Source organism: Triticum aestivum, chromosome 4A (genome assembly GCF_018294505.1).
Source record: "Triticum aestivum cultivar Chinese Spring chromosome 4A, IWGSC CS RefSeq v2.1, whole genome shotgun sequence".
Taxonomy (NCBI): Eukaryota; Viridiplantae; Streptophyta; class Magnoliopsida; order Poales; family Poaceae; genus Triticum; species Triticum aestivum.
The window spans coordinates 108,674,777-108,699,971 of NC_057803.1; the positions used below are offsets into that span (position 1 = coordinate 108,674,777).

At 51.2% G+C, this 25,195-nt stretch overlaps 1 pseudogene across 1 annotated transcript; it reads left to right on the plus strand.

Moving 5' to 3' along the window:
* The first annotated feature begins 12,845 nt into the window (after positions 1–12,845).
* On the plus strand, positions 12,846–18,824 carry LOC123085451 (protein spotted leaf 11-like; annotated as a pseudogene). The gene is made up of 4 exons (XR_006439780.1): positions 12,846–13,488; positions 16,471–16,587; positions 16,706–17,128; positions 17,227–18,824. The product of XR_006439780.1 is annotated as a protein spotted leaf 11-like (transcript).
* Positions 18,825–25,195: the final 6,371 nt, after the last annotated feature.

Sequence of the window (25,195 nt, forward strand, 5' to 3'; positions counted from 1 at the left end):
AAGCTATATCACCGGGAGGATAAAAGAAGAACTTGGGTCATTTATAAGCACCATAATAGCAACAAACCTTAGAGAAGGCTTTAGGTGAAATATAACCCAAGATAACTCCAATGACGAGATTGATGGATTTAAAATATCTCATTCATGAAAACATGTGAATCATGAAACATGAATTCAAATTATCAAGAATGACATAATACCACCTCCAATGATACGGAAGAAAGAATTGCACTTCGGATTACAATATGAAGAAAGCTTGAGCTTCTTAGGAAAGAATCTCGATGAAAAACTTTGAGAAGGAAATTACATCCTTGAAGAACCATCATGTAGAGCCTTGATGAGGAACTCCGTTAAACAAAAGAATGATCAAACGGAAGAAAAAAGGAGTTGAAAACACAAGGTGAAAATTTGTAATGATTTAGATGGATCTCCGTGACGAGATAATTGAGAGAACTTGGAACTCCGGGAAAAGAAAAATGAACAAATGAAAACGAGAATTTGATGAGCCTCCGGAACAGGGAATTGAGTTCACTCGATGAAACAAAAATAAGAATTACGTTATGCGTATCCTTCACCAATTTAAATTGATGACAAGCAACGGATTTGGCATACCACTTATTCTCGTTGAAAGGATTAGGAGAGATATCGATAACTTGATAAGGTCTTCAATGAAACACTGGTAGGATTGAAAATGAATGAAGTAAAGATAAAGAAACACTGGGAAAAATTAGCAAATGAACGAAGATACATGAGAGGGTTTAGATCCATGGGAACAAAGAGATCATGAACTGATTAGAGGATATTCGAACGATGCGCCGGTAAAATTAGGAGGATGATAACTGACAGCTGAGAATGAATAAATATGAATTGGTGGACTCCGGATAACACACTGAGAAGACTCTTGAATTGCTCCGGATAGGTGAAAAGAATTCTCACAATCAAAACAATTATGAGAGGATGGCAGAGAATGGGGCAAGATTTAAAAGAAACTCTTCTTCGGTCTTCAAAATCCGAGAATGACGACGAGAAACACCATCATGAATTATTTAGACACTCCGGAATGAAGAATGGAAAGGTTGAGCCAACGATGAAAAGAATTTAACCGATCTTGGAGAAAGACATTTGACTGATGACAATTCATTCTTACGTCAAACTTCAAAAAGAAATTTGAGGATAGCTTCGGGAAAATAAGAAGAGTCAGGTAAGATCCTGGGAAAAGACCTGTGGGTTAGGGCCTACTCAAAAGAAACACCGTTGAATGATTACTTAGGAAGAGATAATGCACCGGTTAATTAAATGACTAGAATGAGATAACATCCTCGAAAGAGCTTGAACGAAAATAGAGTGTAAGCACGAATCTTCGAGATATCTTGAGCACTCCCGAACAATAGAATAGCGAGCGGTGAAAGATTGTGAGGTGCACCGGCATGAGAAATCATTAGAAACGAGGGAAAAGGGATATGATCAACACCAAAAACTTGAATTGGTTCCACCGGAGAAGAAAAAGAGCAAATAATGATGAACTAGTAGAGCATCTTCATGAGAACCACCGGGTAAGAACATGAAGGAAAAGAATGGCGAGACTTCACATGAATAAAAGGATACTTGATTACTACATCGGATTCCTTGCAGAAAAGGGTGGGAGGGTGGGAAAACAAAGACAACTTGGTATGGATGAAACAAACACCGTTGAGAAGAAATGATAATTGATCTTGCTGATGTTGAAATAATCGGATCCACTTGAAGAGAAAACACGCCAGTGAAAAGGATTGACAAGACAATCTTGATGATCAAGAAGGATTGGTATCCACATCGGAGTATGAGAACACCATTTGGGGAGGGTATGGAATCAACACTTGACATTGAAGCAACTCGAATACCACAACTCAAAACAAAACAAAGGATTGACTTGTAGAATAAGCCGGAACAAACATATGATAGAGATTTCATCCGAAGTTTTCGTGGTGGGGCCTACACGGGCTCGATCGTACAGCACCATCATGTACAAGGCAGTGCACATGACATACGAAGCGTCCCCGAGTCGGCATAGCCAAGGACTCTTTAAGACACAACGAGACCACTGTAAAACCGACCGTGAATAGGCGGACCACTAGACGTCAAACCCCAATTTCATATCATACATCTGTCGGAAAGATATCCTAAGAGCTACTTGAATTCCCACTTATGAAACTCCCGAACCTTTCCGGTTATGCAATCAGGTGTTGGGGATACAGGGGAAGAATAATATCTCACCCAAAACTAGCAAATCCTACATCCAGCTGTATCCATCCTTCAACACATAACCAAGAAACCTTCAGAAATCGTCTACCTCAACCTTCGAAAAGCATCCGATATACGAGTTATGGCAATACTCCCGAACTCCCGCCCCAGTACTGGGTGGCGTCGAGGTTATCTCACCAACGAACTGCATAAAAGAGATTTTCGATGTCGGTGTACTAAACTCAGGTATTCTAGAACTACAACGATAAAATTGTGACGACAACACCTTGGAGCTCAACTCCCCGGGACACTGCCACAACCCCTAAATGACAGGAGGCACCAAGAACAATGTTCTCGTCACAAAACCATCGAAACGATTCCAAGATACCCGCGTGATCCTAAATTTTTTTAGTGAAATTTGAGAAGAGAAGAGTCAAAACTCTACGTCAGGATGCCTTACCAGAGCGATGAGGGGACTGGGGAGTAAAAAGAATTCCTAAACTCTCCGATATATAATTCCTAAATGACTCAAAACATTTTCTAAACTCAACTCGTCCGCTAATTCGATCAAGCAGTGGGGGCTCCTAAGGTCGGGGATGGCTCTGATTACCAACTTGTAACGCCCTCGATGCGGCTATATCTCCCACGTGTCGAAGCACGACTCAGAGGCATAACCGCATTGAAAGCAATGTCGCAAGTGAGGTAACCTTCGCAAACAACCCATGTAATACAATAAGGGAAAAGATACATAGTTGGCTTACAATCGCCACTTCACACAATACATGAATAAAGCATTACAACATCCAAATACAATCAAGGTCCGACTACGGAACCAAAATAAAAGAAGAACCCCAAATGCGACAAAGGTCCCAGATCGACCCCAACAGGGCTCCACTACTGATCAACTAGAACGAAACAACGCAAAGGACAAGATCTTCATCGAGTTCCTCCTGAGCTTGGTTGCGTCATCTGCACGGACTCATCGGCACCTGCAAGCTGGTTTGGAAGTATCTGTGAGCCACGGGGACTCAGCAATCTCGCACCCTCGCGATCAAGACTATTTAAGCTTATGGGTAAGGTAAAGGTAAGAGGTGGAGCTGCAGCAAGCGACTAGCATATATGGTGGCTAACATACGCAAATGAGAGCGAGAAGAGAAGGCAAAGCACGGTCGATAAAAGTATGATCAAGAAGTGATCCTAGAACAACCTACGTCAAGCATAACTCCAACACCGTGTTCACTTCCCGGACTCCGCCGGAAAGAGACCATCACGGTTACGCACGCGGTTGATGTATTTTAATTAAGGTCAACTTCAGGTTTTCTACAATCGGACATTAACAAATTCCCATCTGCCCATAACCGCGGGCACGGCTTTCGAAAGTTCAAAACCCTGCAGGGGTGTCCCAACTTAGCCCATCACAAGCTCTCACGGTCAACGAAGGATATTCCTTCTAGCGGGAAGACCCGATCAGACTCGGAATCCCGGTTACAAGACATTTCGACAATGGTAAAACAAGTCCAGCAACACCGCCCGAATGTGCCGACAAATCCCGATAGGAGCTGCACATATCTCGTTCTCAGGGCACACTCAGATTGTCTAAACTTCCGGTAGGCCAGCCCAGAGTTGCCCCTGGTGGCCACCGGCGGCTGACAGTTTGGACCAACACTCAGAGGAGCACTGGCCCGGGGGGGGGGTTAAAATAATGATGACCCTTGAGTCTGCAGAACCCAAGGGAAAGAAAAGGCTAGGTGGCAAATGGTAAAACCAAGGTTGGGCATTGCTGGAGGAGTTTTATTCAAGGCGAACTGTCAAGGGGTTCCCATTATTACCCAACCGCGTAAGGAACGCAAAATCCGGGAACATAACACCGATATGATGGAAACTAGGGCGGCAAGAGTGGAACAAAACACCAGGCATAAGGCCGAGCCTTCCACCCTTTACCAAATATATAGATGCATTAATTAAATAAGATATATTGCGATATCCCAACAAGTAAACATGTTCCAACAAGGAACAACATCTCCATGTTCCAACAAGGAACAAACTTCAATCTTCACCTGCAACTAACAACGCTATAAGAGGGGCTGAGCAAAGCGGTAACATAGCCAAACAACGGTTTGCTAGGACAAGGTGGGTTAGAGGCTTGGTTCACAATGTGGGAGGCATGATAAGCAAGTGGTAGGTATCGCAGCATAGGCATAGCAAAAGAGCGAGCAACTAGCAAGCAAAGATAGAAGTGATTTCGAGGGTATGATCATCTTGCCTGAGATCCCGCAAGGAAGAAGAACGAGTCCATGAAGAAGACAAACGGACGTAGTCGAACGGATCCTCAAAAACGCGACGTTATCGGAACTAACCCGAAGAAGCAACACCGGAAAGAAGCAAACAACATAGTAAACAACCACGACATAAGCATGGCATGATGCACAACCAAGTATGATGCATGTCCGGTTTAATGAAGCATGGCATGGCAAAGTGCACAAGCAATCCTATAAATTAAGTGGAGCTCAATATGCAACGGTGCATATTGACGAAACACCACGACAAGTTATTTAGTTCGATCTCGTTTATGTACCTAACAATATTAAATGTTGATTAACATGGCAAAGGGTGAAGCACAACAAAACTACCTATCTAGGCAAGTTTAAATGAGGCCGGGAACAACGAACAACAATTCCGGTAAAACCCCATATGCATATTTTAAGGTTTGGTACTGTTCTGCCCTAAACACAATTTTAGAGTTGATAATCATGCAAAGTAAAGTCGCCATGATAAACTAGGCATTTTCCCACCCTATTTACATATAAAGTTTGTTAAATTTGGAGCTACGGTTATTTGGTTATGAAATAAATCATTTTAACAAGTTATTTAAGCAAATTAAAACAATCAGCTATTTAAACATTTCAAACGTGGATGAAAGTTGAAAATTATTAAACTACATTAAATTCTAAGCATTTTACATATATATTTTGTTTAATTTGGGTGCAAGCATATTTAGTTATTAACAATACAAAAGAGTGGCATTCCTGTAATTATGCATACACTGGAAAAATACTAAAACCACAGAAGGGAAAAAACATACGTGGGCCGGATTGCAACATAGTGCAGCGTCCCACGAGGAGATTTGGCCTGGCGGTTGAGGTGCAAAATAAACAGGAAAACATAGCAAAAAATGGGGTCGGCTGGGAATTGATCCCACAACCTCCTGGATAGAGGTGTTAAACGAGGGCGTTGCAAAAGTTGAACCGAAGCAAAGGCCAGGCCTTCTTCTTCGTGAATCACCGGCGAACTGGGTGACGGCGCCGATGAGCAAGATGGCGATCGTCGCGAACATAGGCTGACGGCGGGGCTGCGGAAAAACATGTGTGTGTGCACGCACAGCAAGGCGGGCGCGTGCAAAGGCTAGATGTGCGGGAGCTCGAAGACGAGCCCGTGCTCGCCTCATGCATGAAGAGATCGATGACAGGAAGGAGCTGGGAGTTGTGGCTGCTCACCATGGGGGTTCTGCTGACGACAGATCGTACGGAGGGGCGACGGAGGCGGTGCTGATCGGCGAAGAAGGCGACGGGAGCTGCAAGGCCATGGCGGAGGATTCGGGTCGTTGGTTCCTGTCCCTGACTAAGAGAGACAGAGAGAGGTGAGACAGAGAGAGGGAAAGGAAGAGAGGGCGCGAGGGAGGCCCGGCGGCGTGACCTGGAGGTGCTGGTGATCATCGGCGGTGAGGTGAGGCGGCGGGGTCGTGAGGAAGACGGCGGAGCTCTGTATCGGGAGGAGCTCGGCTCTCCTGGGAGTTACACGCCGCGGAGGGAGACAGGGAGCAGCGGGAGGAGGAGACACACTAGCGTGGGGAGGCTCGGGGTTGTGGAGCTTGTGCGCGAGCAGAGGAGCTCGGGGACTCGTGCGCGCGAGGCTGCAGGAAGCTCCAGCTGTTCGAGGGACTTGGCTACGCGGACGTCGGGTTGGGGTCCTCGGCCGCGGGGTGTGGAAGGAGGAGCTTATGCTCCTGGTTGCTGCACGGGGACGAGGAGGTGGTCACGGGAAGGATGGATCGGAGGGGATGCACTGGCTGGGCGAGGAGATCGAGGAGGATCGGGCGAGGGGATCCCGAGGTGGGAGGCGACCCGGTGGCGGCGGTGGAGGGACAAACCTCCTAGATTCTAGGGTTGGACCCGTATATATATAGCAGGTGGATCTAGCTAGGGACTAATTGGTCCCTCCGATTATAATCGGACGGCCCAAAATAATTAGGTTAAGAAGTCCAAACAAGAAACCGATGATGATTTAGGGATGTTTGGGGATGATCCGGACGCAACAGTGACGACTGCCCGGGTCGGGTCCGGGACAGCTTTCGGACGCGCACGCAAGGAGGGCCGATGCACCGTGCAAGGAGGGGTTTCGGGGCCTGGCAGTTGATAGCGGTCTGTGCAGAAAGCTTTGGGCTGAGAGAAGAGAAGAGAGAGAGACCCGACGACTGTTTCCGGAGACCGAAAACGTGCGACGTTAGACCGGCTATACTGCCGCTATGGTTATCCGTTGGGGCATCAAACGGACTCCGAATGTGATGAAACTTGGCAGATGACCTACTGACAACATAACAACACCGCATGCCAACTTTCATCCCATTCCGAGAACATTTTCCCGGCCACTTATAAAATAATATTTCGGAGGTACCGCGGGCGCGTGCGAGTGTGGTTGGGCTCAGAACGAACAACGGAGAGAATGGGGAGATATGGACAAATGCAAGTTTTGAAAACATGATGATGCAATACACATGATGACATGACAAGATGCAACACGCAAGCGAATGACGTGGCAATGTCAGCGAATAACTGGAAGACACTTGGCACAACGGTCTCGGGGCGTTACAGCGCCCCTGACCCTCGTGGCCACCCTGTAAGGTGGTTGATGCCCTTCTTTCGCCACAAGAAAGCTAATATCCGGATAGAGACCGTGTTAAAATTTCAGCCCAGTCGGAGTTATGGATCTCCGAGAATATAAGAAACGATGAAAGGGTAGAATCTGAGAATGCAGAAACAGAGAGAGACAGAGAGACAGATCCAATCTTGGAGGGGCTCTCGCCCCTCCCATGCCATGCAGACCAAGGACCAGAGGGGAAACCCTTCTCCCATCTAGGGAGGAGGTCAAGGAAGAAGAAGAAGGAGGGGGGCTCTCTCCCCCTCGCTTCCGGTGCCACCGGGGGCCATCATCATCACCGCAATCTTCACCAAAAACTTCACCGCCATCATCACCAACTCTTCCCCCCTCTATGCAGCGGTGTAACCCCTCTTTTACCCGTTGTAATCTCTACTTAAACATGGTGCTCAACGCTATATATTATTTCCTAATGATGTATGGCTATCCTATGATGTTTGAGTAGATCCGTTTTGTCCTATGGGTTATTTGATTATCGTGATTGGTTTGAGTTGCATGTTTTATTATTGGTGATGTCCTATGGTGCTCTCTGTGTCACGCAAGCGTGAGGGATTCCCTTTGTAGGGTTTGCAATATGTTCATGATTTGCTTATGGTGGGTGGCGTGAGTGACAGAAGCATAGACCCGAGTAAGTAGGTTGTTTGTGTATGGGATAAAGAGGACTTGATACTTTAATGTCATGGTTGGGTTTTACCTTAATGATCTTTAGTAGTTGCGGATGCTTGCTAGAGTTCCAATCATAAGTGCATATGATCCAAGTAGAGAAAGTATGTTAGCTTATGCATCTCCCTCAAATAAAATTGCAATAATGATTACCGGTCTAGTTATCGATTGCCTAGGGACAAATAACTTTCTCGTAACAAAAAGCTCTTTACTAAAACTAACTTAGTTGTGTCTTTATCTAAACAGCCCCTACTTTTTATTTACATGCTCTTTATTATCTTGCAAACCTATCCAACAATACCTACAAATTGCTTCTAGTTTTATACTTGTTCTAGGTAAAGCGAACGTCAAGCATGCGTAGAGTTGTATCGGTGGTCGATAGAACTTGAGGGAATATTTGTTCTACCTTTAGCTCCTTGTTGGGTTCGACACTCTTACTTATCGAAAGAGGCTACAATTAATCCCCTATACTTGTGGGTTATCACTCTCCAGCCCTCACCCCCTGGCCTTGACCACGACACGCGACCTAGCATACCAGCTGCGGCTGAGCTCGCTCGAGGGCCGGGACCTGAAGATGCAGAGCACCAAAAAGGACATGGAGGGGAGGGGGAGGCCCGTACATGCCAGACCTAGCCACACTACAGCGACCGACGTGCGAGCCCGGCGTGACTCGAGGAGCCGACAGCCAAGATAAGTTCTCGCCCTAGATCCACCAGTCGCCTGCGGCACGAGACCCTCGCTCACTCCCTTCGCTGCCCTGCTACGGCAATGTTTTCTTCCTTTCCCATCCTAAGACAGCTGCTTGCGCGCTAAAGGGGACCTCTTGAGCATCGCGCCTCAGGAGCTCTTACTGGACCTCAAGCCGCTCACCTCCTAGCCTTGACCACGGCACGCAACCTGGCATACCAGCGACGGCTGCAGCCTGCCTAGGGACCGGGACCTATCAGCGCAGAGCACCAAGCTGCCACGGGATTGGAAAGGGGAGGCCAAGCCTTGACAGGACATGCGCACGCAAATCTTCATAATAAGGGCTATATTGACAAAAGGCATTATAGACGCTTTACACACCCCCACGGGGTTCATTTCTCGATTCCTCGCAGGGAACAAAAAGGAAGGAATTCCTAGGAGTTCTATCTACACGCACCCGATGTCGCCGATGCCATCATCAATAGTGGGCCACGTGAGGCCGGCGCCAACCCCATCCAGATCAGCGGCGACGATGGTTGGACGCTGCAGCCCTGCTCCGGGCTCGGCAGGAGCTCGGGGGCACGTAGCTGTCATCGCTCGTCTCCGGAGACTCCAAGAGCTCAGGAGAGTCGCTGGACCACCAGTGTCGCCGCTGTGGCTAGAGGATCTGCAGGCGAGACCGATGGCGGGCCCTGCGCCCGCCGCATCATCGTCCTGGCGACCTCCTTCAGGGCAGCACTCTAGGCGGCGGCCTTCCTCGTCTAAGACCTTGAAGAGCAGCACGGAGGCATCGTCGTACTCGAAGTAGATCGCGAGGGCACCCTCCGCATGGCAGACTCGGGCAATCTCGCCCCAGCCTCGGGTCATGAAGATCTTCCCGAAGGCAATGGTCCCAATCTCTGCTCCAGTCGCTGGGGCGTCGCAGCAGCGTGCTGTAACCAGAGTTCGCGAAGGCCCCTCGGTGGCATCTCGGCCGTGAAGAACGGCGGGAGGCATATCCAGGTGCTCGGGGACATCGTCGCCCACAACACGAACTTGCGCGAAGAGTCCGCAACATGGACCCCTGGGGCGACGGCGCGCGCCTCCGCGGCACGGCGACCACGGCCCTGGCACGGGCGGCGCCGCTCACCGCTCCTCCCTCCGGAATCGTCGGCGTGAGCGTACAAGGGCAGCGGGTACCCAAGAGGTGGCCTCTCATACCAAGGCCGCAACACCACCGGCCTCACGACCATCTCGCGGCGATGAGACCTCCTTTTCTTCGGCGGGAGCAGCTCGGGCACGTTGAGGGGAGCCTTGCCCTTCTCTGCGGCCAAGAACCTCCGGATCGGCGCCATGTCTGCACAAGCAAGGAGTGGAGCAAGGAAGGAGAAGAAGCGGGAGAGGCAGAGGAAGGATGGGCGACGGGGGCTCCACCCCCTCCCATTTATACTAGGAGAAGGCCAACCAGCACCCCCCACGATCACAGGCAATGATGGTTTTCCTTGCATGCCGTAGGGACTTGTCAAGTAGGGCAGTTGCCGAGGCAGCGCGGGGAAGCGGAGATGCCCACGTCCAATCAACCGCCATGCGTCGACCAAGGCCGCAGACTATTGGGGCCCGCAGCGCTCCACACTTAACCTTTGGCTTCGCCTCGAAGCCAAGCCCGAGCGCGCCTTGGGCCCGGGGCCTACTATCGGTGTTCTGGGAACGGGGGTCCCCAGACTTGCCTGCCTGTGGCCCACGGCGTGGCTTTGCTGGCAGGCATGTGCGACCCATTTTCATCAACAAGGAATCAAGATCCTCGCGAGGGGCCATGCCTCGCGAGGCAGACGGCACAAGACCTCCTCAGGAGCGACCTCGCCAGGCTGGCTCATGAGGGGCAGAGAGTTCAAGGCCATGCAAACCTCGCGAGGTTCTCGTGACGTGAGCCATGGCGATCAAGGCCAGGCAGGCGCCAGCTCGCGCAGCGTCCTTATTTCCTCTTTGGTGCTAAGGGGGCAAGCGCAGGCACGGAGTACCAAGGCATCAAGCAAAGGTTTCCATATTGGTGCAATGAGACCAAGACCAGAAGGACGGCAAGACGGATGTCACCGTGGAGCCCAAGACAACGTCACCACCAGAGCCTTTGGCAGGCGAAGACCGTTTTTGTCAGGATAGCTTGTACTAGTTGTCCCCTTTCAAATTGGCCGTTGTTGGCTCCCTTCCCGCTCAATATTTGGGGAGAGGACCAAGGCCACTATAAATAGAACTAGCCACCACCGTAGCTAGAAAAAGGGAGGAGAGATCTGAGATTGGAGCCACCACATCCTTGACGGCACACCCACCAAGCACAAGAACACCTCAACCTCAGGAGGCTGTTCTTCCTCTTGTACTGTTCATCCTCAGCCCAAGAGGCAATCCACCACGACCACACTGGAGTAGGGTATTACACCACAACGGTGGCCCGAACCAGTATAAATCTTGTGTCCTTTGTGTTGCGAGTTCGTCGAGTTAGTTCGTGAGATCCTAACTAAGTTAGGACGCGGATCAATAGGGGGTGATCTTCGCGCGCACCCGAGTGTTCGAACCTTAAGGGTTTTGCCGGAACCCGTGATCCGACACATGTCATATTTCTAACACGCATTACAATGCCACCACGACGGAGGTGCAGCCTGCGCCAACGCTTATGTCGTTGTTCCAACAGCCCGCGTCAGCGCCTATGTTGGCGTTCCATCCGGTGCAGGAGGAACAACAATACAACTTTGTTCCTCCTGAAGCAGCACTGACTAGCGGAGGGCCAGATCTACGACGAGCGCACAAGCGAGGTGGCCATGGCGGCCATGGCCGCAGTGAAGCCCAACTTTGTCGCAGAGCAGCATGCCATCTACAATGTCGTCTGCGCTCAAGCCGCCGCTCGCTAGGAAGCGACCTTCGCGCAAGCGCAACACCAGGTGATCACGGAGGATAACAACGCCAGCCTCACCTCCTGTGCGCTGCCGATGAACTATCTGGTGGCCTGATGTGATGACGATAGCGCGAGCGCCACCATTTCCATCATGGACCTCACGCCCAGCGCCGACGGATAGGTCGCAAACTCCTCCAAGAATGAGCAGGGCACGGGGGGCGGCGGGTCCTTGTGTTCTATGTGGGCCGGCCCGTCTCCAGTGTTCTACTCTAACCCGCCGGATACCGTACTTTCACTTCACAGGTCTTATCGCCGGTGCTCATGGAGACGACGGATGGAAGATGCGGTCCTAAGGAAGGGAACAACAAGGGCTTCGATGACATTTGTTTATGAATGACATATTTTTTATTCTAAATGTTTGAAATGTAATGACAAGATGCCGTGTTTGCATGAATGACGTTTGTTTATGTAAATTATATCCGAACTTGAATGAAGTCCGGCCGTATTCGCACAAATTTCGTTAGATTAGTTCGGATGATAATTGAAATGTATGCGTACAATGTTGGATGACAATCTTCCGCATCCGTGTCCGCGGACTGACCCCTGTCTCTGAACAGATCCAGGAGAAAATTCGCGGCTCGCCGTTGAAGATGCCCTTAAAACCTAGCCCCCGTGCCTTTTGGCTGCTTAGTTAGAAATCATTGTTTTATACTCCCCCGTTCCCAAATATTTGTCTTTCTAGGCATTTCAAATGGACACAATATACGGATGTATGTAGACATATTTTAGAGTGTAGATTTACTTATTTTACTTCGTATGTAGTCTTTGTTGGAATCTCTAGAAAGACAACTATTTGGAAACGGAGGGAGTATTTGCCCTGCATGCATTTGTCATTTAGTTTGACCAAATAACATGTGCTTCAACGATCCAATTGGTTTCAAACTTGGTGACCGAGTCCTTCGTTACGCACTATATAAGAAAGTCTTGCTTTTATGATTTAAAAATCAAGCTAATTATTTACTCACCCACTTGTGGCGTGCAGCCAAGAAAGAGAGAGAAGCTTGCTTGTAAGATGCACGCTCCTGTACCTAGTAGACATAATCGTCATAATTTAACAAGACTTTCTGGCGAGACATTTCCAACTTGTCGTACTCCAGAGCGCGACCTTTTTTCCCTTGTTGCGCATCCGTACGGCTCAAACGAGTTTCGGACGCCCGCCAGCCACGGCACCGCGCGTCTCCATCGTTCCCACGCAGCACCCAAACCCTTGGCCCCACAGCTCAGCCGCCTCTGGTTAGAAACATGCTTTAAGCAACACGAAGTCCAGCATTGTCTTAGCTAAGCGGCCAGATATCGACGCGGCGACAATAAACAAGAAACCGTTTGGATTGGAGCCTCCGCCCCGCCGCCGGGTCGCAGCTGTTCCTGAACCCGCCCCAATACGCCGGCCGCCCTATCGAGCCGGGTCGCAGCCGCTCCTGAATGAACCCACGGCCTCGGGTGCACCAGCCAGGCGCGAGTCGTAGTCGTAGCCGAGCCGCGCCGATGCCGGCGGCTCCTGCGGTACCTATATCTGCGCGTGGGGTTAGGCTGACAGCTGGGACCGGCGGCTCACAGGGCGGAGTGGAGCGGAGCTCTAGGAGGCCACCACCCCAAATCCCCTTCCTCTCCACATCGCCAGTTTCACCGCCGCTGCGCCCGCACGACGCGCAGCCGCCATGGACGAGGAGGCCAAGCCCAACACGAGCGAGGATGCCAGCTCCAAGGCCGCCGCCGCCGCTGCTGCTGCCGTCGCCACTGCGGCCGAGGCGGCCACTCCGCCGACGCCCTCGGGCTCGGGGTCGCCGGAGGGGGGGAAGGAGGAGGTGGGCGATTTGGTGGAGAGGGTTGCGGAGCTGGTGGACGAGATCGCGGTGATCTCCGACTTCAGGAACGCCTACCGGAGGCAGTTCTGCAACCTGTCGCGGCGGATCCGGCTGCTCGCGCCCATGATGGAGGAGGTCAAGGAGGGGCCACGCCCGCTGCCGGAGGCGTCGGTGGCCGCGCTCAGGCAGCTCAGGGACGCGCTCGCCGGCGCCCGGGAGCTGCTCCGCCTCGGCAGCAACGGTAGCAAGATCTTCCTGGTGGGGTTTCTCGACTATAGCTCATTGTTTTCTTGTCTTGTTTATACGGTGCGTCCGAAATTGCCCATATTCTTGCACCTCTTGCGCTAGATAAGGTTGTATCTGCGGAGTTCAAGAAAATTTCGCCTGACGAATTAGATTCTATTTTACCGTGCTGTGCTGCAGAATTAGAATTTCTCGCTAATCACTTTGTAACATGTTGCCTTTTTTTGCCTGTGTAAAAGCTTATCCTTAAAAATTGCTGAGGTTGGACCAGGTTTTGAATACCTGGGTGTCAAATCAATGCCGGGCCAGAGTAGTTGACAGCTTGACATTCTTTAGTGGTGTTGAATAAGTCTGCCAATACCCTAGGTTATTATTGGTTTTGTATACACAACATGGGTGAGCCTAGGAAAAACCGAGGTATAATTACTGAATTCTATACTTTCTAATTTTGGCATGACCAATACTGTAGTTCTAAATATGGAAGTTTGAGAGACTAGTAGTAACCCGTGTAACTGCAGGATTGTACAAGAGTAAAAGATAGCTGTGACTGTACTCCAAAAGAACTAGTTATTCACCACTATTGCTATTTAATCACCATATCTAGGTCACACTAGCATTGCTCCAAAATGCATATTTGCAGCTGGAAAGCTGATAGGACTTGTTCAGGTGTGTGTGTTTTTGGGTGCAGTTGAAAGCAATTGCTCTCAATGCTAGTCTTTAGTCGTATCTATATGTCAGTTATTGGCGTTGGTGTGTTCACCTCATACCCCCTCCTGATACCAGCCGTTATATCTGTTGCAAATGGGTGAGATGGTGGTCATGTTCGCTACCAAAGTTGTGATAAAATTACCGGCAAGTGCCACTTATATGTAACTAGCATAATGCCCGTGTGTCGCTACGGTACCAAAAAATGGACGAAGCACAGAGACTGGGGAGGAATGGTGGTTGGAGAATGCGTATTGGGGAGGAGCGGCTGCAGGAAAAAATCGGTTGTCGGATTGACTGGCTGGTTCGTGTCGTAGAAAAATATTACGTGCTGTCGTGTACTTTTAAATACTTTCCCATGCAAGACATGAGTGAGGCGGGTGGCTTGTTGGACCGGAAGGGATCGAGTAGGTTCTGGATGGATCAGGAAGATTGGGATGGAGTGGAGAGGGTGTACTCGCCGCCACCACCACCAACTCCAATTTATATACGATAGTTCCGTAATAGGAAAGTCCAATTTATATAAGATAGTTATGTAATAGGAAACAACGAGGGTATCACATAGGATAAGTTTAGCATCACCAGTTTTTGTGTTTCAACCTGTTGGGTACTTTAATTTGTTTTGTTCATAGCAACTCACTGGAAGGAAACCTCCAATGTGGCCAGGACACTGGCTGAGATTCTCAGCCGTAGTATAAGTCTTCTTCCTTTTGCTGCATCTTGGGCCAGGACCCAGGACTATCACTATGGTTTCTATGTTGCTCAGCCCTGCTCTTGTTTATTTAAACAATATTTATGCACTGGAGCTGGACGACTTAGATATCTAGAGACTTTGATCAGCATGTTGTAACATTCATTTATGATGATTTTGTCGATTAGTTAGTTATGGAAGCTTAATATCTGCAAACTTTTTTTCTCGGGGGCGAGGGTGGGAATGACCCTGCGGCATGGGTTGATCATGTTGTACTGAGATTCTGTGCCAATTTATTGGTGATACTGATTTCAAAAAGTAAAAAAAAAAACTTTTCCTGCGAACTTCAAATGTGCCCTGCGATGTTGCATGTTAGGCATGTATGGATGTAGACATGGCAGGGATAAGGATGGAGTACTATTGCTAGTTGAGTTTGTAGTTGCTAGCTGCTCGTTACAAGGAATACCTGATAACTCAAAGTTGTTGACCACCGAGGATAGTATATATACTTAGCTTACGTCTGTGGTCCGTGGAAGTGGTGAATTTAGTGTGAATCGTCTGTCATAATCGCATTTGGCGGATCACGATTGTTGCAAATTATCATCAGCTGCATCTGGCAGCTGCACTACTGTGATAGGTGTGTCAGGAGGGTATAGAGCTAGTTTCTGGAGCTCCATGTTGATAGTGCAACTGATGGACTGTTATATAAATAATGAGACCGAGGGTACTAGAACTGTTGGTACACTTGTAAGAATAAGTGAGAAGATGCACTGGTGTATTAGTCCCACGAAATAAGCAATGAGATTGAGTCTGCTTCTTATGGGTCAAAGCCAGGTTACACGGGGATGCCATTGCGCTCCTATCACCGGGATATTGCCCAGTCCTCGATGGACTGATTATATGAGGAAATGGAAACACCAGAGGGATCTGAATCACACTTTAATAATGGGAATAATACTCCACAAGGTTTCATCCACGGAAGGAGAGCCAGGGCCCAAGATCAGGTGAAAAGCGTAGTTAATAGACAATTTAATTTAGCCATAGCTGCTAAGCCAATATAAGTGTTGAAGGGGGTAAAAAGATCTAGTAATATATTTGGAGTCATGTTTGTGATGTAGTTTTACAGGGTAAAAAGCTAGTGTCTCAGTGCGAGGTATGTGATGGTCAATCAAGCACTTCCATATGTTTGCACGGGTGTGTTCATTAAAAAGTAGCGAGGCTGTGTATTTGAGTGGGCTAATATTTCTTGATACGTGTACCTTGATGAACAATAAAATACTGTTAGTCAATAAAATATGTGATGACGATGACAATAGAGTGTATCTGGATGAGGTCCTCTTTGTTGAGGTGTGCGTGGGTTATCTTGTGTGTGCCGCTTGGCGGTTTGTGACGGTTTTAGCTCGATTTTCCGTTAATTAACCGAGCAACTCTCTTCTGCTTAATTAATAGATGAGGCAAAACTTTTGCCTCCGTTTCGAAAAAAAAATACTGTTAGTCAGCAGATCTTGTGGTTAATTTTTGCTGTATAAATTTGCAACTACTTTTCATACATATTTAAATCATGATCATTTTCCAACAATTAGTGGTTTCCCCATTTGCAGGTTCTCGAGAGAGAGAAGATAATGCAGACTTTCCAGGACATTACCTCGAGGCTTGAGCAAGCCTTAGCTGGTATCTCGTTTGATGAGCTTGGCATATCAGATGAAGTAAGGGAACAGGTAATTTTTCTCACTCTTGAGTTTCTTTGTCAGTGAAACCATTTAGATTTTTGCTTTGATTTGTTTTGTTCGGCCTGTCTTGCTTAGCTGCAACTGAAACACTTGTAATGTTGTGCAGGTTGAACTGGTGCATGCTCAATTCAAAAGAGCAAAAGAAAGATCAGATACATCGGATGACATTCTCTTTAATGATCTAATTTCTGCCTATAATTCAAGCACCAATGATAATGTTGACCCAGATGTCATTCAAAGGTTATCTGAGAAGTTGCAGCTTGTCACCATATCTGACCTCAATCAAGAATCATTGGCCTTGCATGAGATGGCTAGTGGAGGGGATCCCGGTGCAGTTGTTGAGAATATGTCAATGCTGCTGAAAAAGATCAAGGATTTTGTGCAGACCCAGGATCCTATAGGCATCCCAGCAAGTACAACAAACCCTTCCCGAGATGACAACTTGACATCTCCCGTTGTCCTGGATGATTTTCGTTGCCCAATATCACTGGATTTAATGAAAGACCCAGTTATTGTCTCCACTGGCCAGGTCTCTGCCTAACTTAGTTTTGTTTTGTTTCCTATCAATCTTTAGGTTTCCATTTATATTTCAACTCACAAGAATTTCTTGAAAATGTTTGTATTCAGACTTACGAGCGAGGTTGCATAGAGAGATGGTTGGAGGCAGGGCACAACACCTGTCCTAAGACGCAGCAGAAGCTTCTAAATAAATCTCTAACTCCAAACTATGTGCTCCGTAGCCTCATAGCTCAATGGTGTGAAGCAAATGGTGTAGAGCCGCCAAAGCGCCCTGCTCAGCCTAATAATACACCAGCAACATGTACCGCCTCTGAGCATAGTAAAGTTATTGAGCTCCTGCAGAAACTATCATCCCAGAACCTTGCAGATCAACGTGGAGCTGCAGGTATGCTTCGTCAGCTTGCCAAGCGTAGCGCTGAAAATCGTGCTTGTATAGGAGAAGCTGGTGCTATTCCTATCCTTGTGAGCCTTCTACCAACCACCGATGTTAGCACCCAGGAACATGTGGTTACTGCTCTCCTGAATCTTTCTATTTATGAAGAGAACAAAGCAAGAATAATTACCTCTGGAGCTGTTCCTGGAATTGTACATGTGCTAAAGAGAGGCAGCATGGAGGCTCGGGAGAATTCAGCTGCCACACTGTTTAGCCTATCACTTGTGGATGAGAACAAGGTGACAATAGGGGCTTCTGGGGCAATTCCAGCTTTGGTGCTGCTATTGGGTAATGGAAGTCAACGGGGTAAAAAGGATGCAGCAACAGCACTATTTAACTTGTGTATCTATCAGGGCAACAAGGGTAAAGCTGTTAGAGCTGGATTGGTCCCTATACTACTTGAACTTCTAACAGAGACTGAAAGTGGAATGGTTGATGAGGCCCTGGCTATACTGGCAATTCTCTCGAGCCATCCTGAGGGAAAGGCAGCCATCAGCGCTGCCGCCGCCATACCAATTCTAGTTGGAGTTATCAGGAATGGATCCTCGAGGAACAAGGAGAATGCTGCGGCTGTTCTGGTGCATCTCTGTAATGGTGAACAGCAGCAACAGCATCTTGCAGAAGCACAGGAGCAGGGCATCGTTACCTTGCTGGAGGAGCTAGCAGAAAGCGGCACAGACAGGGGGAAAAGGAAAGCGATCCAGTTGCTTGAACGGATGAATAGGTTTCTAAAGCAGCAGAGCCAAGCCCAGGGAGATGCGATGGCACAGGCGCATGGTCAGTCCCAAACCCTGTCCCAGGCTCTGGTTCAAGCTCAAGCAGATACTCAGCTAGAGGAATCACTGCCTCCTACTTCATCCCATCTTCCTGAAAGATGAGGTGAATGATCATTAGCTTCTCATTCTAGGTAGTGGTTTGTTTTTGGGCCGTCTGCCAGGTGGAAGACCTCCTGCAATTCTTGCTCTGCAGGCGTGCGTTTTGGCTGTACAATGTTGTCAGGAATAGGAAGGCCCGGCAGCGCAGCGTGATTTAGGGCTGTGAGCATGTTGACAGGTCAGTTTTGCAACCATGGTTGGTGCTGTTAACCCGTGTTTGTTTGTAGTTGGTACAATGTGTCGGTGATTCAAGGTAGGATCCTCGAGTTTTAGGGAGGCATATCGTAATATGCTTGTACTGGGTGCCTGGTACATGACTAATTTGTGGCTTCCTAGGGTGGTAATTTTACTTGCCTGAGAAAGAAGAGAGCTTCAGTAAAGCCTAGTTTTTGTGTTCAGCTAAGTTTCTGCTCCGGATACTTTCCAAGAGAATAGCTGGAGCATGGATTGTTCTTGACGTGTAACTTGAAGGAAATCCATGTGGCGATGTTCTGATCAATCTGTGCGCATGTTGTTGTCATGAAATTCGCGGTAGATTTCTCGTTTCTTTTGGCTGTAGTCCGGGTCCGGGACAATGTAGCTGGATTCTTGATGGAACTCCCAACCTGATATGATGATATCAAGCGACGTGCCTGGCCGGACGGAGGCCGCCGCCTGGAGCCGAAGGGGAGAGGCGGCGATGACTCCGATTGGAGGACGTCACGCTCGGCACACTAGCTTGTGTCCCAGACACACTTAACTGTCACGGCGAATCGGCGCAGCCGAAAGGGGAGGGGGCACGCCGGTGACTCGGGCCACATGCGCGTGCCTCCTACGTACCTTTCCCTTTCGCCAACGGTGGGTAGGACTTGGGAGCGAGGGAGGGAGAGATCGGGGCGGCCTCAATTATGCGCAGATCGATCAGCCCGACCGCCAAGAAAGTGAGCTTGGTTTGCTGTTAGCTAGACTCGAGCCGGAGCCTGATGCGACTGGCGATGTAAATGCATGTGGTGGCACTTCGGGACACTGCTCCTGCCCGGTTCCTTTTCACCAACAGATTCGGGCAGATGCCAGCGCCACCATCTTATTTATAAGCTACAGTGGCCAAGAAGCACCACCATCTTATTTATAACCTACAGTGCCAAGAAGAGTGGCGACGCCGCTTCCGAACTACAGTACTCGAGCCCACGTATGCACGCACCTTTCCAACTCGAGCTCACGACCAAATGCCGCGCGCGCCGTCGAGTTATTCTGGCGTTCCTTCCACAACGGCATGCTTGATCTTCCCTGTTCATCGCGACGCGTCGCATTATTGCCGCTTGATTGATTGGTTGCACCCGGTCTGCCGGCTACAACCACCCTATCAATCAAATTAAGAAAAAGAATTAAGCTGCTGCTTGCATTATTATTAAGAAAATCAAGCTAGCAAGCACTCAATCCCACCCCTAAGAAAAGCTTAAAGCTCATGCATTATGCCATAGTCTATGCTACATGTGGTGACCTCGTGGCTGATCTGCGAATTAGTGCGATATGATGATGCTGATATCCGACGAATCATCGCGCTCAGAATCAACACGTACGGGGAGAAACATTGTTTATTAGCACCCCGTATCGATCCGTGTCCACTAGCATTCACTTCTCTAGTCGCAGGTTTGGCGTCCTTGTCTTGTAACAACTAACAACGACTAGCTCGTCGACGAGTCGTTTGGTTCTGGCCAACGGAGCCGAATATCTTGAGCTCCAATCGCTTCAGGCGTAGAGTAGACGCCGCGACCTTTGACATCGTCGGCATTTTCGCAATCTTGAGAGTGAAATGAATGCTAAGTGTATACCAGAGCTGATGTTAACGTTCTTACCAATCAGGAAAATAAAAGGTTTTGCGATCTTACAACATTGTCATTTTTCCAATCTTGAGAGTGAAATGAATGCTATGTTGTACTCAGGTATATCAGAGCCAATCTTAACGTTCTTAACAATCACATGCAGCTAGCTAAGCGATGCCGCAGTGTCGCCTACCGCTGGTTCCTGTCCCCGACACCACGATAGCCTTGTGGTGAGGACCTCTTTTGCACAAGCTTTCATCGATTCATGAGATGAGATCTCAGTTCAGTACTCTGGCGACGAAGTAGTACCTAAACTATAAAGATACAGTAAACCACATACCCAAAGCAACTGACCCGGATGCTGCACGCGCGGTGGGCATGCAGATCGCTGGATCGCGATCCGCCCACTACCCCACCTGCATGCGCCCATGCATGAGGGCACACCCACGCAGACCCATCCACGTCCTAAACGAAGGCTGGTCATAATGATGATATCATAAACGGTATCGTATAAGCTATTTTTTTAATGCTATATCACATAATTAAATGATAAAGAAAGGATGTGGTATCAGACTAGCCATAGTGGGAGTAACTTCAATAGTAACATCGAGTCCAACTCAGCAAATTTGCTTATGTGGCAATGAGTTAATAAGGAGAGAGATAGTAGTAGTAACTTAGCTAGTTACTGTAACATCACATGTCCCAATGCAATATGAGTCTATAACCTAATAAATGAAGCTATGCATGTTACCACACACTATGAAGGTAGTAACATGGTCTAGGAATACGTGTATGTTACTAGTATATATTACTCTCCATTGTGGCTATTCTCATATCATGATATTGTATCATTATGATGTTGTACTACTTTGTGTCATGCATAATAATTAATAAGGCAACCTAAGATACTAACTTATGATACTATGCATCACAGTGCATGCCATTTTTACTCGCAAAGGATTCGCCATGCCCTCGCTCTCGCCCTCTCCCGCTCCGGGGTCGGCGACCACCATACCGGCGCTGCGCACCCCGCGCTCGTCGGCCACCCCCTCCCCAACCAGCTCCCGTAGCCGTTGGAGCGCGCCCGGTTCCTCTGACACGGCTGCTGCTCGCATTCGGGCTGGCCTCGCGGCCTCCGCTGGGGCTGGAGTCGTTGCCAGATCCGCTGGATCTTGCGCTTCCCCCGCGGCCCCTTCCATCTTCGAGGTGGGGGAGTCGAGCCGACAGGCCGCGCTCAGGCCGCGTGCTGCTGCCCCGCATTCATCACCTGCTCCGGCCTACCCCCTCGCCTCAGATCTATCATCTGCACGCCACACAGCTACCCCTCCGTCCCGCCGGCACGCCATGGCCGCCTTAAATCCATCGTCTGCGCGCCTGCAGCGCTCGCCATTAACTCGCGGACAGTGCGCCCTCCCCGGGCCGCACCTTCGCGCTCTCCTCCAGGCGGAGTTATCTCGCCTGCATTGCGCCCTGCCCACTCCGCCTCTCAGCGCAACCAGCATCGCCAGCAGGATTCCCGCGATGACCCGGTCCAAGCCTACCCGAAATGGCAGCAGGTCGTTTCGAGGCGCCGGCGGCGTGCGCCGCCCGTACTTGCTCCGGGCGCTCGGAGTTATGCCCGCGCGTCTCCCCCGAGGCACGTTGGCTGGCGCAGCAACACCACAGCGCCTTCTTAAGGAGGTTCCGGGGCTGCTGTCTTCGGTGTCTCGCCCCTCGCCACCATGCCGTCGACTACCACGACCCGGTGAGATGCGCTGACTGCTGGCGTTTCGGCCATCGCTCTCGCTCCAAACTCTGTAGCCTCAGCCACCCCCCGCAAGCTCCACCGCACGCTCCGCCCCCCAGCCATCTGCCTCAGCCACCACCACCCCCATCTCGCCCGCTACCTCGCCAGTCTGCCCCGCCGGCGCCGCTGCCCGCCTCCCTTCCTCCTCCGCCCCCAGGTCCGCCCCCGCCATGTGCCATGGCGTACCGTCCCGGAGAGGCCTCCCAGCGGCCTAGGGCTGGCTCCACCTTCACCTTTTGCACGTCGGCGATGGAGGAGGCGGCGCGCCAATTGCGTTCATCCGCGGTGGTCATCACCATGTCCCAGCTGCGTCACGACATCAACCCCCAGCTTGTCGCCAAGGCGCTGGAGCGCGACCTCGGCATCCCTTGGGAGGAGATGCACGTCTCCAAGCACTCGCCGGAGGACTTCCTGGTGCGGTTCGCGCACGCCCGCCACAAGAACGTCGATGTGGACGTCGGCGTGGCGACCTGCAGAGGCGTGGCGCTCTCCATCGCTCCGTGGTCGCCGGTGGCGCATGGTCATCAGCGGGCCTGGCGGTTCTACTGCAGGCTTGCGGTAGAAGGTATCCCCGTCCAAGCCTGGACCAAGGAGGCGGTGCAGGACGCCATCGGCCGCTCCTGCCACGTCGAGCGGCTCGAGAGGCAGTCCACGTCGCTCTCCAACACCTCCTGTGTCTACGCATGGGTGTGGGCATGGTCGCCTGACGACATCCCCACGGCCAACGGCTTCTCCATCATCGACCGCCCTGACGATGGCCGTGGCCGCCAAGCGCTGCCAGAGGGCTGCCCCAGCTTTGACGGGCCCTGCGGCCCGCAGTTTCCAGTGCTCATCCATTTGGATCGCACCCGCAACTACTCGCCACTTGAAGATCGCCCCCCCAGCGCGGACCAGGACTGGCCCCACGATAAGCGCTTCCACTGGGAGCGACGCACGGAGGACGGCCAGGCCGGAACTGGCAGGCGTCGTGCTGTTGCTGCTTCCTGTGCTAGGCCAAGGCCGCGCCCTCGAGATGACGACGACGACAACCAGGGCCGAGATGGGCGCGGTCGGCAGCACCATGCCCATTCCCGTTCGGCGTGGCGCTCCGGTCTGCTCGGTTGCCGCTCCGACGAGGTGGCGCCCAGCCGTGTTCGGCGACAAGGAGGCGGCGGTGGCGGGCGCCCCGGTAGGCGCCGGGTGGTCTCCCAGGACGACGTGCCCGGCAGGCAGGCCCGCAGCCTGAGCCCACCTTCTGACGGCTTGGGGCGTCGGGACCGCTCTCGCTCGCGGGACCGCACATCGCCGACAAGTTTGGAGGCTTCCTCCTTGGAGGCAGGTGGCGTGCCTGTCTCTCCGCACGGCTGCCTGCCCTCAAGCGGCGCGTTGCTCCAGGAGGGCACGGTGCAGGTGCTCCAGGGCGTCCCTGTCGCCCCGGGCGTGGCGCCTGCCCCCGTGCTAGAAGGGGTCCCCGTGGGCGTCTTCCTTGAGCCTGACATGGGGCCGTTCCACGAGGAGGTGGGGGCCTTTTGGGAGGAGCTCACGCGCTCTGACCCCCAGTTGTTCGAGCTCGACGCCCTATCGGCCTAGCAGTCCGGTCAGCTGGAGCCCGGGGTGCAGGCTGCCGATGACTGCGCGGCCTGGGTGCAGCCGCGCCCTCCCCAACCCCACGGACTACCTGCATGGGAGGAGCTCGAGGAGCCACGCACCAGCGTCCTCGTTGGCCCAGGACCTGCTGGCCAAGCCATGGCCCTCGCTGGGTTATTTGGTTCCCGCACCGATCGAGCCTGCCCCTCTAGCGGCAGCCCAGGAGCTGACCTGGCCGGTGGGGACGGTTAACCATCGGGTGGAGTGCATCATGTCAGCAGATCAACTCGCAGCATAGCTTCAGGATCTGGAGGTCGACGAGGCAACCACGTTCCTCTCCAAAGTTTTCCGTCTGCTACCACCCTCCGTCATTGGTGCGCCACCTTGCTTGGACTCCAATGCCTCCACTGATGACACCCTGCCATGGCCGGCCTCCAATGCCACGGCTCCGGCCCCAGAGCCGCCGACGCTGATGATCAAGACCCCGGCCGTCCCCCGCCGGGCCAGCCCACGGGTCGCGGCCAGGGCGGCCGGCATGACCCAGCAGCAGAAGGCGCAAGCTAGGCTCGCCAAGCAGTTGGCGTTTATTGACCACCCAGGCCAGTTCACGGCCGATGTGCGTCAGCGCTACACTGATCGCTTCAAGGCGCCACTGGGAAGGATGGTCTCCGCGTTAGGGCGGGCGGCGGGAGTGCACTCTTCGGCCACCCTCAACCTTCCGGACGAGGACCTGCTCGAGCTTGCCGGCGATGCCGCCTGATGCAATCCAGATGTCCAAGGGGCCCTGTTCTGTTGTTATGTTAGTCCGTCTCCAGTTCGTGTCGTGTTGTAGCCACCACGCCGTCCCCGGACCGCGTCGTAGGCTAGGCTTTAGTTTGTTGCGACCTCGCCGGGCGCCCGTGTTGTCACTCCGGCCGTACCAGCTCATGTGTGTTCGCTTCGCTGCTCCCTGTTCGAGCATGCCAATGCAATGGGTCTTTGTTCGTGTTTGCCCTGAGTAGCTTTTCTCTGTTGAACTGGAACGCAAGGGGCCTGAATGACCGCGCCCGTAGATGGGGTGTGCGATCGCTCGTGGAGCAGTCTAGATGCTCGATCCTTTGTGTGCAGGAAACCAAGCGCGAAGCAATTCTGGCTGCCATGCTTGCTGAGATCGTAGGGCCGAGGTTGGGGAGCTCGTTGGTTCTGCCTGCGGCTGGAACGCGGGGAGGAGTTCTATTGGCCTGGGATGCTGCCTCCTTCCAGATCGATCAGATTGATATGTCAGCCTTCGCCATTACCGCGCTAGTGGCGCCGCTGGTGGGTGGTGCGGCCTGGACGCTGACCACGGTCTATGGGCCCTCAGAGGAAGACACCAAACCTCTTTTCCTTGCTGACCTGGCTCGGATTCGTGGGCTTATTTTCGGACCCTGGCTTATAATCAGGAATTTTAACCTAATTTATGAAGCCCGGGACAAGAGCAACTCCAACATCAATCTGCGGCTTATGGCGCGATTTCGATCGGCGCTAAATAACAGCGACCTCAAGGAGATCAATTTATGCGGCAGGCGCTTCACATGGTCAAACGAGCAAGCCTCGCCCACGCTGGTCCGCCTGGATCGCGCCTTCTGCACGCCGG